This window comes from Dermacentor albipictus, chromosome 2 (assembly GCF_038994185.2).
Source record: "Dermacentor albipictus isolate Rhodes 1998 colony chromosome 2, USDA_Dalb.pri_finalv2, whole genome shotgun sequence".
Taxonomy (NCBI): Eukaryota; Metazoa; Arthropoda; class Arachnida; order Ixodida; family Ixodidae; genus Dermacentor; species Dermacentor albipictus.
Window position 1 is genome coordinate 197,668,416 of NC_091822.1, and position 13,175 is coordinate 197,681,590.

General features: G+C 45.3%; 1 protein-coding gene across 3 annotated transcripts in view; it reads right to left on the reverse strand.

Moving 5' to 3' along the window:
- The window catches only part of LOC135898576 (tumor protein p73-like), an 85,024-nt gene that overhangs the window by 28,503 nt on the left and 43,346 nt on the right, over window positions 1-13,175 (reverse strand). The window lies entirely within an intron of this gene.

Sequence of the window (13,175 nt, forward strand, 5' to 3'; positions counted from 1 at the left end):
CGCTTAGAGCGCCATAAATAATTTAATATAATAGTATCTCTGCAGCCAGTTTCAGTTTCATTTCCCAGGAGGATACTGTGTCACGACGTCACAAAACAACAGGCAGGAGCAGGACACAGACGTTTTCACAGTCGCTTCGATGTGCTCGGTCGCCTTGTACGCTGTTGCTCATCGTGAGAGCTGATGAAGCAGCATAGCGGCGATTGAGCGAGACAGAGCAAGTGTCAAAATGTTACAATGTCCTGCTCCCGCGTGCTGTCTCGTGACATTACGATACACTATTCTCCTGGGAAATGAAAGCGAGACTGGCTGTATAAAACAGCTATATTAAATTATTAACGGCACTCTGAGGCCTGTCACTATTTTTTTCTATGGTTTAGAGTTCTAGGACTTTCATTTAACATGTATAGTCAGAATTATGATATCAGTATCCCTTTAAAAATACTTTATTTATGCCTTTTATTCACTCTTTGCCATGTGAAGACTTTCTTAAAACAAGTTTTCTGGCATGAAAGCATCTTGTGTCAAGCATGGCGTATAACAATGGGTCTGTTCGATTCGCCTGCACCACTGTGAACCAGTTCACGGCGGTTCACGAGAAGTTCAGAAACTGTGCAGCTCGATTCCGGAGGTGCAGGCCCAGCGAAACACTCGAAACGAATGCAAAGGTGCAGACGCGGTGTAGGCGTTATGCTATGTCAGACTAATGTGCATGGAGTGCGTAAGTTTGAGAGATCCTGAACTGCAGGTATGATCGGTTTCTGGGGCGTAAATACACACTACAGTTGCGTAGACACATCACACGTGTGTAAGCGGTCTTTTTACGGTGCTCGCACCCGTGTGATGCGTCGTCTGCTGCGTCGCTGCTTCGCACCTGTATGCCTGCACCAAGTCGGCACCGACAGTGGAGCGGGTGCAGCAAAATCATGAACCAGCCCTGCACCTTTCCTGCACTTTTTGAAACGATCGTCATGGTTCTGCGGGCGCCATTGCTGCACCGCTGAAACGAATGGCAGGGTGCAGCACCTCGTGAACTGGTTCAAGTAGTGCAGGCGAAACGAACGTACCCAATAATGTCAAAGTAAAAAAAAAAAAAAAAGCTGTAAATTCGAATTTCACGAGTGAGCACAACTTATTTTCTGAAGTTTGCTGAAGCCTATAGGTTTCACGAGGTTAAACAAAAATCCTTTTTAGGTTCTGATTGAGCTCTGTAATTACAGTATGAAGCCTAAGTTGCTCAAGAAGTGCAACAAAATTTTTTTCGCTGCCTCCTGATAGGTAAAATTCAAAATCTGTGCCAAGCGCAGTACAGCTCCAAACATGAAGCTGGAAGTTCCATACATAATGGAAGCCGTGATGGCACTGGTCACGTACGGTATCATAAACCTCTCGAGCACACCAGTCAGCCCTGTAAAGTGGTTGAAGAGCACACAAAGACAGCGTCGTACACAACCTAAGTCAGCCCTTCCTTCCTTACGTCTCCATTCTGCATTTCTTTGAAAACTCTAGAGGCCCGCTTTCACTTATCCCCTACTATCCTGTCAAGCGATATATAGTCTTTGCTTTAGGCAGCATGGTCACGGTGTGCGTGCACTACCATGTGAGCACCATCTATAGTTTCTGCGATGTACCAGCCTCTTGCCCCATGTACGAAGCTGCACCGCAGTTGGTGCACATCTACAACTTGGATTAAAAGGCAATGTAATTATGTCTAGAACTAGAGCAATTGAGACTGCATATCGTAATTACTGGATAACCATGAGAGAGAGAGAGGGGGGGGAAGAAAAATATGAATGTTTTGTGTCCATACTCCTCTAAAGCCATCTAGCAGAACTAAATGTTCCCTAAGCAGGACACTTGAAGGCATTGCCTCGTACACCCCTTGTAGAATGCAGCAAAAAAAAAAAAAAAATCTTTTTCCATTCATTAGGGACAATGCAACCAAGATGTAGTCTATACTAACAAGTTTTTGCATTTATTCTGGTGGCTCTTTCTCCAGCAACATAAGACAACCATTCAGCTTTGTGTGCAATGCAATACAAGTCACAGTCAATGACAAAACTGAGCCCCCTCACAAATTGTTGTGCCCTCAATCTGCCGGTTCAATTCATTGCTACAATTAAGGCTTTACAATGCACGTCAGCATGCAAGCATAAGCATAACAGCAGTGCATGTAGCAAGTGTCAAAGTTTTCAAGCAGCACATGCATTGTGACAAATACATGCAGCGATAGACAGTGCACAGCAGCATGCAAGGCATGAAGAACAGAGCAATTCAAACACATTACATAAGTGTAGATAAATAACAAATCCTTGTACAACCTTTTTGAGTGTAAAAAGACTTCTGCATCTTGACATGCCTTGTGTGCAATGACACTGAGTCAAATAGATTTAAAACAAATATACCATAATAAATAATACAACTTGGTTTACATACAGCCAATACTCAAGTAAACATAGGATTCCACGGGGGGAAAAATAGCTTGGACTTGTTGCTGCATGATGAAATAAGAAAGTGAATAACTAAATGGATAAGCACAAGGAAGGAGATGCATACAAGGACTGCTTTCAAAAAGTTCTATTTGAGAACCTGCACTGAGCATACATAAGCAATTTTTACTGCTTTGTATGCGTGCCAGAGGTGCAATGACTTTGACATATTGACTTGTCGGACTTCAGGAACACGATTTTTTTATTAGCGCAACAGATGGCATATTAAAATATTGTGGCCTGTAGCATGTTCCTCATTTCTGTTTCCAATATTTTTTTCTTAGTTTGTCTTTCTTTCTAGATATTATGACAGCTTTGTGAAACATTATACCAAGTCAATTTTGGCAGTACAGTAAAAGCTCGTTAATTCGAACCGCAAGGGGAAGCCGCTTCAATTCGAATTAACGAAAGTTCGAACTAATGAAAGTGATGGAGGGCAACATTACACTGCGATGTGGAAGCAGTAGGGCATGTCACAAATTGGGCGTGTCAGAAAGTGGTGGCGTGTGCCCGCGGCACACGCCATCTTCAAGTCGAAGCTCTGGGTCCGACTGTGCCACACCACCGATGTCCACCGAAACGAACGTTAGCCGAGGCTTAACACCATCACAATGAATCGCGACGGCCGATACCTCCTAAGCTGAAAACAGAGGTACACAACCGACGAAGACTGCCGAGAAAAAGACGTTGAACATGTGAAGGCGGCGAAAGCCCTGATTCATTGGTTCTTGATTGCAAGCGCAGCTGCGACGTACTTGATTCGCTGTGTTTTGGCGCTTGCCGTGCCATCTCCGCACAACATTAGCAGCTGTACAAGATTTGCAAAGCCTCCGAGATTCGCAACGGGCAAGAAGTCTCGGAGGTTACGTAGAACGGAGAGGCGGCAGCCGCCTCTGCCTTCTGGCTGACCCCGCATCGGTTAGATTTTTTTCCGATTTTGCCTTCTCTCGCCGTTCTCTCCGTTTCGGAGGCGATACAGCCTTGTGTGTAGGCAGTAGGCGCGTTTCTCTGGCCGTGTGCCAGGCGAGTGTAGTTCGAATTATCCGTGAGGGAACCTTCTCGCGTTCGAATTAACGGACTTTTTTATACATAGGCTTCTGTGGAGCTTGGCCGGACCAAATCGTACAGTTCGAATTATCCATAAATTCGAATTATTGAAGTTCGAATTAACGAGCTTTCACTGTATACATAAATATCAGGTGGAAGTTTCGTTTTCTCACCAAATGGTCCAAAGCTATCAATGTCAAGGTAGAGTCCTTAAAATAAGTGCATACCTTTATGCGCCATATTACAATTCAACGTAGCTTTGCTGTGTACTAGATGACCGCTAAATGCGAGTCCAAACTTGCATCACAACAATTTCACAGGTTGTATTGAATGTGTAAGAGCAAAAGGTGCATTCTAGTTTCTCTAGGACGTGCCATGTGTTGCTACTTAAAATTATGCCAACAGTGTCAGCTAGCTTGCAAAAGCGTCTTGGAAATTCTCAAAATTTTCTTTTTATAATGCAGAAATTTACAGCAATCTCTAGTGTTTCAGTGTTTTCTTTTTTGTTGAAGTAAAAAATGAAGAACCTGTTCTTCTTGCTAAAATTCATGTTGACAATGTGGCCAGCTGCCATAGAGGAAGGAAATATTGTATATACCGTATTTACACGATTGTAAGTCGACCCCCCCATATCGCGTGACCGAAAAAAAAAAAAAGAGAGCATACCCGAGGGCGCATTCGATAACGAAAATTTATTAGTAGCTGACATGGTCACTGGACTACTCGTCTTCACTAGTGCTGCCATCGTCATCGTTGCTGCAGTCCCACAGCGCGTCGTGGTGCAGCGAAATTTCAAATTTGGCAAACGACCACACCAGGACATCTTGCAGAATAGCAGCCCACGCCAAATGCACTCAACCACACGCAGCCGTCAGGGAGGCTCTTTTGACAGGTCCGGTTGGCGTAATTTCGCAGTCTTCTGCCGCCAGCCACTCGTTGTACGTACTCACGGCGGAGCAGAATCTTAAAATTAAGGCGAAGGTCCGGGCTTGTTTCACGACCACGTCGCACTTCACTGGCAGTGGCCGATCACGCATTTCAGCGACGTACGCCGCAAGTTTAGCCTACAGCTCCGGAAAGCGTCCAGACTTTGGCACGTGGGAAATTTCTCACTTGTCATACCAGGTGAAAATTTCGCTTCGCTGCAGTCGCCACTCCCGCACCACCCGTTTACAAACATCGAAATTGCGGCCCGCTGTGCAGTGATTTGTTTCTTCGGCGTAAAGCATGGCAGCCCTTTTGAACGGTGCTGTGAACGAGTGCCGAACGATTAGTGGGCCTGGAGCACTCATGACGACTGGGGAAGCATAGAAGTAGCACGTAGGCGGCAGTCAAGTAGAACGCGTCAAACCAACGCCTCCTTTAGAAAGATGCCTGCGGCGTCGCTCGCTTACCCATTGTAGCCGTCGCGCCTTGAGTTGCGGTCGGTTGTCAAGAGATGGCGCTACCTACAGCCCTATCTCCGCCAAGGGGGCTGGGGCGGTGTGGTGTCGCGGCGGTAGCGGCGGCCGCGCCGGCCGCGCTTCCATGGGGTGATGTGCGCATGTGCGCATGTGTTGCAAGCGACCACCGCAAGGATCGCTCGCTACCGCCTCACGCGGAACGGAGGAAGGAGGGAAAGGTAAGGGCAGCAGGTTTTCGGCGCACGCGGCAGGCATCTTTTTAAAGGAGGCGTTGGTCAAACCAATACCATGCCAATACTAATGCCTTCAAGCACAGAATGAGAAACCAGCGAGCAGTGTCTGCTCTTCCATGAACTACCGATACTCCCCGCAAGCGCCGCCGTTCTGAGGGTGCTGCCGCAAATGGGAACAGCGGCGCTTCCATCAACTATCGACACCCCCCATGAGTGTTGCATGCACTGTAAAACTCTCAAAAATGTTGAAAAACCCTTCCGCAAAGCGAAATAACATGCGGGATAGCGAAAAGATACGGGTAGGGCCATATAGCAAACATAAAATTCTAACTACGTCGTAGCTCCCGTTGGTATCGCTTTTTTTTTTTTTGGCGGGGCCATGTTTCGGTTTCGATTGTAAGTCGACCCCCCAACTTCAGACTTTCAAATTAAAAAAAAAAGGGGTCGACTTACAATCGTGTAAATACGGTACTAAGAGACAACATGACATCAGGCAGCTAGCATCGGCAAGGACAGCTACTCTTGACACCCCACCTCCTTTCCTTTGAAGCCCACTAGCACGTTGACTCTTGGGAAATAGGCATGAGATAATTGTCAGACCTTTCGAGGAACTGTTCGGTTCGCGGTGGCTTTTAGTGACGCTATGATTCCGATCGGCATTCATTATATGCCCTCAACTCTGCTCTCTGCATGCTTGCCAGCTACAAATTACTGTTTGCTTATGAGATTGTCAGGGCCAGTTTTACATGAGCCTTTCCTTAACTTTTTCCATGAGTAGGCTTCCAAATTATGTGATGCTCTCTCCTCACTCCATGGTCCTTGCCCAGGAACACACTTCACAGAGCAATTTTCGCTACCACTGATACTTTTTGTTAGGTATTACTTAACATTTTGCAACCAGGAATGCATCTAATTTATTTTGTCTTATTGCTATACTTGATATTTCTCTGCTTTCATCTTTTTGTGTCCTGGGGCCCTGGAGCTGACACTACATAAGCAAATGAACATGGACTGCACAAGAGAGAGCCTGTGCCCATGAACGTGAGCAGCAGACAACGGACACCAAGAACAAGCAAGACCCACAAAAACAATGACAGGCACAAAAGCATAACATGGTGCCATACTAGCTCTGACCTGCATGGAGCTAGTATGTTCAGGAGCTCCCATTTCTTGCAATGTAATCTTTCAGGGCAATTGTACTCGATAACTTGCATGATCTCAAACCCTTTGTCACAACAGGCTCTTTTATGGGTTGTAAAACATAGACCATGCATATACAGTCAACGACTGAATTTTCGGACATGCCCGATGTTTTGGACACCTTCGCGAAACCGCCACGAGCCCCATAGAATCAATGTATAAGGACATCTGAAGTTTCGAACGCTCGAACCCCTTGCCGTCCAATTTTCCGGACTTTTTGACGCGACGGAAGGTCCTTTGGCTCCTCTCGCAGCGCCCTTGGGAAGGAAATCGACTTGCAGCCGAAGCATATCACCGCTTTGAACGACAACTACTGTAAAAACCGGAATATAGGTCGAACTTTTTTTCAAAAAACCATCGCGAAAAGTCGACCCTCGACTTATATACCGGACATTGGCGGAACAACTACGGAAGTCTTGCAACAATGGGCGGATGAAGTAAACAGCCGCCATCGCCATCATCAGCAGCGCGGCGTTGGTTCTTTATTCTATGGCGTGGCGACATTGTGGCACCGGCATTTTGCGTTTCCACTGTCGCAAAGTTATATTAATCAAAGGCTGCATTTTCATTTTGTTTCAAAATGAGCGGAAGCCGACGTCAATTCACCGTCACCTTCAAGAAAAAGGCAATTGAGTACGCGGAAGCCCACGGCAACCTGGCGGCACAGTGCGAACTTGGAGTATCCGAAAATAGCATTCGGTAGTGGCGGAGGCAGAAGCAACGTATTACAACTTGCAGCAACCAAAAGAAAACGTCATTTCGTGGCCGGATCGCAGCGGACTGCAGAACTGGAAGGCAAGGTTGCGGAGTCCGTCCGAGAGCTGCGTGTAAGATCGCTGCCTGTTGTCGAATGCATTCGTTTGAAAGCGGTAGAGATCGCACGCGCCTATGGACTGGACAGCGAGAAGCAATCGTCATACGACTCTGTTCAAACGTGTTGCTCTGATTCGGAGTAGCGCTTGCGGACTTCGTGCCCTTCTGTGTACTGTACACCCGACGAATTTTTAACAGTATCGCGCGACCGTCGACCCGCATGTTTGTCAGCACCTTTTATCATCATGGCACGGAGCGGCGAAATAGCGAAAGTAAGGGCATGTGTACACATGCGCGTATCTCGTTTGTTTCACTGCTCAGCGCTGTTAATACGGTGTTGACAAGCACGCGGGTCGATGGTCACGCGATACCGCTAAAAACTTGGCCAGGTGCATATGCGAGCAGCATTGAAATAAATACTGTCACCATTGTGCAACCCGCTGAGTCGCATTTGTTTATAGGTAAGGGTGTCATGTCTTTCGATACTTTTGCCACTGAAAAATATTTTTTTTTTTCATTTTTAGAATTCGTTAGTTGGGGGATCGACCTATATTCCGGTCCGACCTATAGTCCGGTTTTTACGGTAGCCAAATCTAGCCGTCACACACCGATTTGGTCTGGCCACACTGGCTATTTCATCGCCGCACTTCCGCCTCCGGCGGAGTTTCCGGAGCAGCGTCATGGCGGCGTCATTTGGTTTGTATGCGCAGGCCATATTTTGGCTAGTGTGGTGTGTGGTTGTGCTGTTGTGTCATGTGTGCTCTGCGACGCTCGGCCTAGGTGCTTTAACGCTCGTCAGCAAACTCCACTGTTTGCAACTTGAGGATTTCGCTTGCCTTCAATGGCCCCCACTCCGTCTTCGTCGTCCTCGCCGATGGCATCGAAGCGCGGAAAGCAGTACCGTCGGACGACGTGATCGACGACCTCTGCTCTGCTGGGGTTTCCATACCATTGGAAATAACTTTTGAACAGTTTGTTGATGCTGACAACGAGCTCGCCTTCTGCGCAGAACTGACTGACGAGGAAATAGTCCGTCAGGTTGTGAGGGATTCAGAAGACTCCGATGTTGAAAATGAGGAGCCAATGCCCGCGCCGCCTACAAGCGCCGAGTTCACGCGAGCACTGTTGACTCTTTCATCGGTGTACTGTGCTGACATGACCCTTGCTCAGATCGAGGCGAATTTGATCGCATGCAACCGGAACGCCGTCCAAAACCCAAGTTCTTCAAGCCACTGCAGCAATAACACTGGCTGCCCGACGATGGACATCTACATAATAAACCGGCAGTTGGCTGCATACAGAGTTTTTGAACGCCTCTTTTTATAGCCACTTCACTGATGCTGTGGCAAGGTTCTGAAAGCCTGTTACTTCGTCCTTTACCTCTAGATCCGAGAAAAAAAAAAAAAAAAAAGAAGGCGCGTTTTTTTGCATGCATTCATTTTTTCGGACTGTCTGAATTTTCGGACGTTTCAAAGTTCCCTAGAGGGTCCGAAAAATCGGTCGTTGACTGTACATACATTGTCATGCGCCAGCGCTGAAAAAGAAGTGACTTGAACGCGCGCTCGGCAAGAGGTGGGCACTGAAGAAGAAGAAGCAGAGGCTGAGGATGCCAGCTTGAGTTTTGTGTGCGCCATCTTGGACAACTGTCTGTCTCGCCTATGCCGAGTACATCTTCAATTGTCTTTTCGTGACAATATATAGTCATAAAGCTGGGAAAAAAATCTGGCACTTAAGAAAAGTGCCAATTTTAAAAGTTTCTTCTAGAACTAGCTTTAGTGTAGTTGGCATGTTTATCTAAATCCAGAAACGTTGACTTCACTTGTTAAAAACAAACATGGGGTCTTTCTCCCCCTGAAGTGGCTTGCATAGTCCTGCAGTAACTTGTGCTCTTTTAAGCTTCAGCGTCTCCATTTTACTTTTTTGTTAAAAACAAAAAGGTATGTACTATTGCTTGCATCAGACTCTTCACTTCAAGAATTCTTTATCAGGCTTTGAAGGTCATGCTCGTGGAATGCAAGTTTTTGTATACACCGTTTTTTTCATAGGCACAGCCATATTGTGAATGCAGTGGTGCGGCCTATGAGCAGTGCCATACTGGCTTGGGTGAAAGCGGTGTTTTGCATGGCAGGTATACGCTCGGCGGTAGCTTCTAACATTTGTTTTCGCGGTCGTGCAGTCTGTTTAGTATGACAAGCGTCATCTATGTGGCAAACGGTTTTGTGAGACATGCTGAAGTGGTTCAAGGCGTCATGGCCAGAGTTTCTGCTGGCGTTGAGGTGGACGTAACACGCAGCGCGATGTGTCCGGGCATATTTGCGCCTACAATCAGCCTCGGAGATCAGTTGTGTATTTCTGAATGTTCTATTCACTAATGTGACCTTATTGCTGTATTATCCTCTATTTCTAAGCTGCGGTTTAGGACCCATGAAACATATGCGACAATCGTAACAGCGTGGGTACCATTCCGCTACGATAGGAGCTGTGATGTTATACTTTGACAAGCGTTCAAAATGTTCGCTGCAGGTTACATTGCGTGACTACTTGGTTCGATAGATGAGGTTTCCGCCCCTGAATAAAATAGCTTTGGCAAGTAATAGCAGCATACCTTACAGTCTGAATTAAGCTTGTCCAGCAAAGGGACTGTTTATGAACTGCGCGAGCGTCCTAAGCAGGGGTAGGTAGGTGTTGGATTAGAATATCTTTGTTCTATATACAGCATGGTCCAAGGATACGGCATCGCCAGTTATATATCTATAAATGTTGTGCGGCGTGACGATGCGAGGTCGTATTGTGGCGTTAGTCCATTTTCTCTTGCTTTTTCGAAAAAGAAGATGAAAATCGAATTGTTTTTCGGTTGTGTTCGTTCCGTTCTCTACAACGCACTAACACCTAATAAGGAAATTTTGTGCTCAAAAATAGCCATCGCATTCTTTTTATGCTATCCCTCTCATATAGTATGGCTGTATACAGGCCAAAAAGGCAATGCCAAAGCCCACAGCTTATATATGTTTCATTCTGGTTCCCCAACCTCAGTGATCGCTGTTTTGAGCGGCACCATCGGCTTCGTGCAGGAAGTCTAGAGAAGACATAGTAATTTCAAGCCTACTAGACTTGAAATGCTCGAGAATGATGCCGGTGCATCACAACTATTTGATAGCGCCTGCCTCTTAGATGTTTCATGGTTGCCTTAGGTTGGCCGTGCACGAGCAAGCGCCCTTATGTTTTATGGTTTACTCCCAATGCCAAGCAATCAGACAGCATGTGAGCTGATTTACCATTTAATGCTGGTAATACAGAGGCACCGGTTTTCTTTGTTGAATTAAAACCGCTATAAGCAAAATTACACATACACACACCGCGGCTGATAAAGTGCGTCACATTTTTGCGCCTCCAAGAGATATTTCCGCCTACTGTAGTTACTGGTGCACCGAAAGGCTTCCCTGACGACCTTATATGAACGGACATGGCGTAAATTTCACAAAATACGATATAAAACATATAGAAATCGTTCGGCAGCACACGACAGCAATACTTTCAAGCAGCGCCGCGCCGGATCGCCCAAGCCAGAGAGGAGGAAGGGCTCGCCGCGCGCCCTGTCCTCCTCACCCGATGAAAAGTTCTATAGATATGCAGAACGCACACATAGTGCTATGACATTAGAGCACGGTGTCACCAAGACAATTAATGACAGTGGCTAAAGTTACAGTAGCATACATTTGAACATGTTCAAAATGACTAGAATGTGCTATTGTGGTTCCGGGTAGCCTGCATTTGGAATAATGGCTTAATTCAACTTCAAAACATTTTACACTTATACAGGGTGTTTAACGTAACTTGAACCAAGGATTTAAAAAAAGTGGTTAGTCGCAACTGAATGATACCAACAACATATGGTTTGCAGTCATGTGGCACTCCTTAGGATATCTTTTATATTGCACTTAATAAGTTAATTAACTAAGATCAATTAAGAAAGAAATGTAATATTTCCTTTAGGGCCAAGTACATTTCATTATGTTATAAGGGCATTTCAAAACGACCGATACAATTTTTTGTGCCAACATACATGCTGCGTGGTGATTTTTTCCAGCATTTTTTCTTCCAGGAGAAAAAGAAACACACTTGCTTAATTTGGAATTATTTACATAACTCTAAAGCACACATAGTTTTTATGGGTTCACAGTAGAAAGCAATGTTTGCTCAAATTTTATGCATTCCAGATTTTACAGTAGAACCTCATACATACGTGTTTGTGGTAAAAAAACGAAAAAGAATGTACATACTAACTGGGAAAACATACAATCCGAAGTCCGAGATTGATAGACTCAATGGCAGTTGATATTTATGCAGCACAAATCACTGCAGCATGAGACATCGACGAGTGCCAAGCTGGTGAGGCCCAAATAACCTGAGACTTGCATTGTTTTCGCGGCTTCGCCAAGCTTACATTTGCACCCTTCAAATTCAGCCTCGGTCAACAGCTTCTTCGAGGAGGGCATTTTGATGGGAATTTTTGACGTGACCACTTGGCATGAATTGTTGCTGCATGAAACACTGATGCACTGTATCCGATGTATATAGCTGGACATAACTGCAGTGGCTAGATTGGCTGCGAGCTCGGATCTGGAGGGCAATAAAGATCATTCACCAGTTCGTATGTGTCGATGCACATGGAAGGTGAAGAGGAGCTGGTGAGGCCTGAGCAACCCGAGACGCATGTTGTTGTTTTTCTATTGAGTAGTTTTTCAAGATGGCGACAGGTATAGAGTTAGTATACTAAATCTAGAAGAAAAGCTGGACGATAAAAGTGGCAAATGCAAAGGTGCAGCTACATTGCTAAGACTCATTGTTGTAACGTTAAAACTACTCAAAGTATTACGTAAAAGCAAGCATTTATATGTAGCGCATACATAGGTGTAGAGTTTATTCTATATATTTTTCAGAACAATCGAGTCGCTAATTATGAAATTTTTATGTAATATTTACAGTACATGAATCTATGTATTTGCAAGTGCCTGATCCACAAGGCACGACCATACTGCAAAGGCTCGAGATTGCGTTGATTGCGCATCTCGTCTGAATTACACCTTGTTGTCCGTGTCTGCGTGCCTCCACAGAGTAAGCGTCACTTCACAGGAAATACCATTGTTAAAAGGGCATTAAAGGCAAGCACGAACTTTGGGTAAATTGATAAGTTTATGGTCCTGATGATTTTTTAATGTCAATTCTGCACAGAGGGCAACTATGGCACTTGAAAAATTACAAGACCAGATTTTCTGAGAAAGGCGAGTGAAATTATACATAGTCCCCATGCCAGCACAGTGCAACAGTCCTAAGCAGTGCCAAAGATATCAGAAGTCATGCTTTGCCAAACTACCACCCGTGATGAGCCAAGAGGACAACACAGACAACGTGCCACACACTCACCACAAATTGCATCAACAGCAGAGTGGTGTACGTATGATCAGCTAGCACCAGTAGGAACAACTTCACAAAGTAGCTGAAGTGTTTTCAGAATTAAATGCTACATGCTTTTTTATTATTATTATGTCTTAGTATTAAAAGGACATCTTGTTGGGCGAGTTGGTCACAATTCATCTTGGGTACTAGGCGCAAACGCAACAAACGCAGAAACAAGAAAGGAGACGGGAGGTGCTCTGTCCCGTCTCCTTTCTTGTTTCTGTGTGTGTTCGTGCCTAGTACCCAAGATGTCTTAGTATGTACTGCAAAAATTCGTTTAAGGAGGGGATGGGGTGAAAGAAGCAAAGAGAAAAGGGTAGCTTCAGGTCAGCTTCCTTTTCTTTCATGCTCAAAAATAATGTATAAACGAGTCATAGTACAGTCAGAAGCTGGTTCCTTATTTCCGCAATAATGGTACCAGTGCAATCCTATTTCTGCATCATATTCTCAGAAAGCCTATCTTCAGTAAATGTTATGCTATGGGGATTTTGGAGCAGTAACCTACCGCTTTAAATTACTGCTGGCGAGATCAG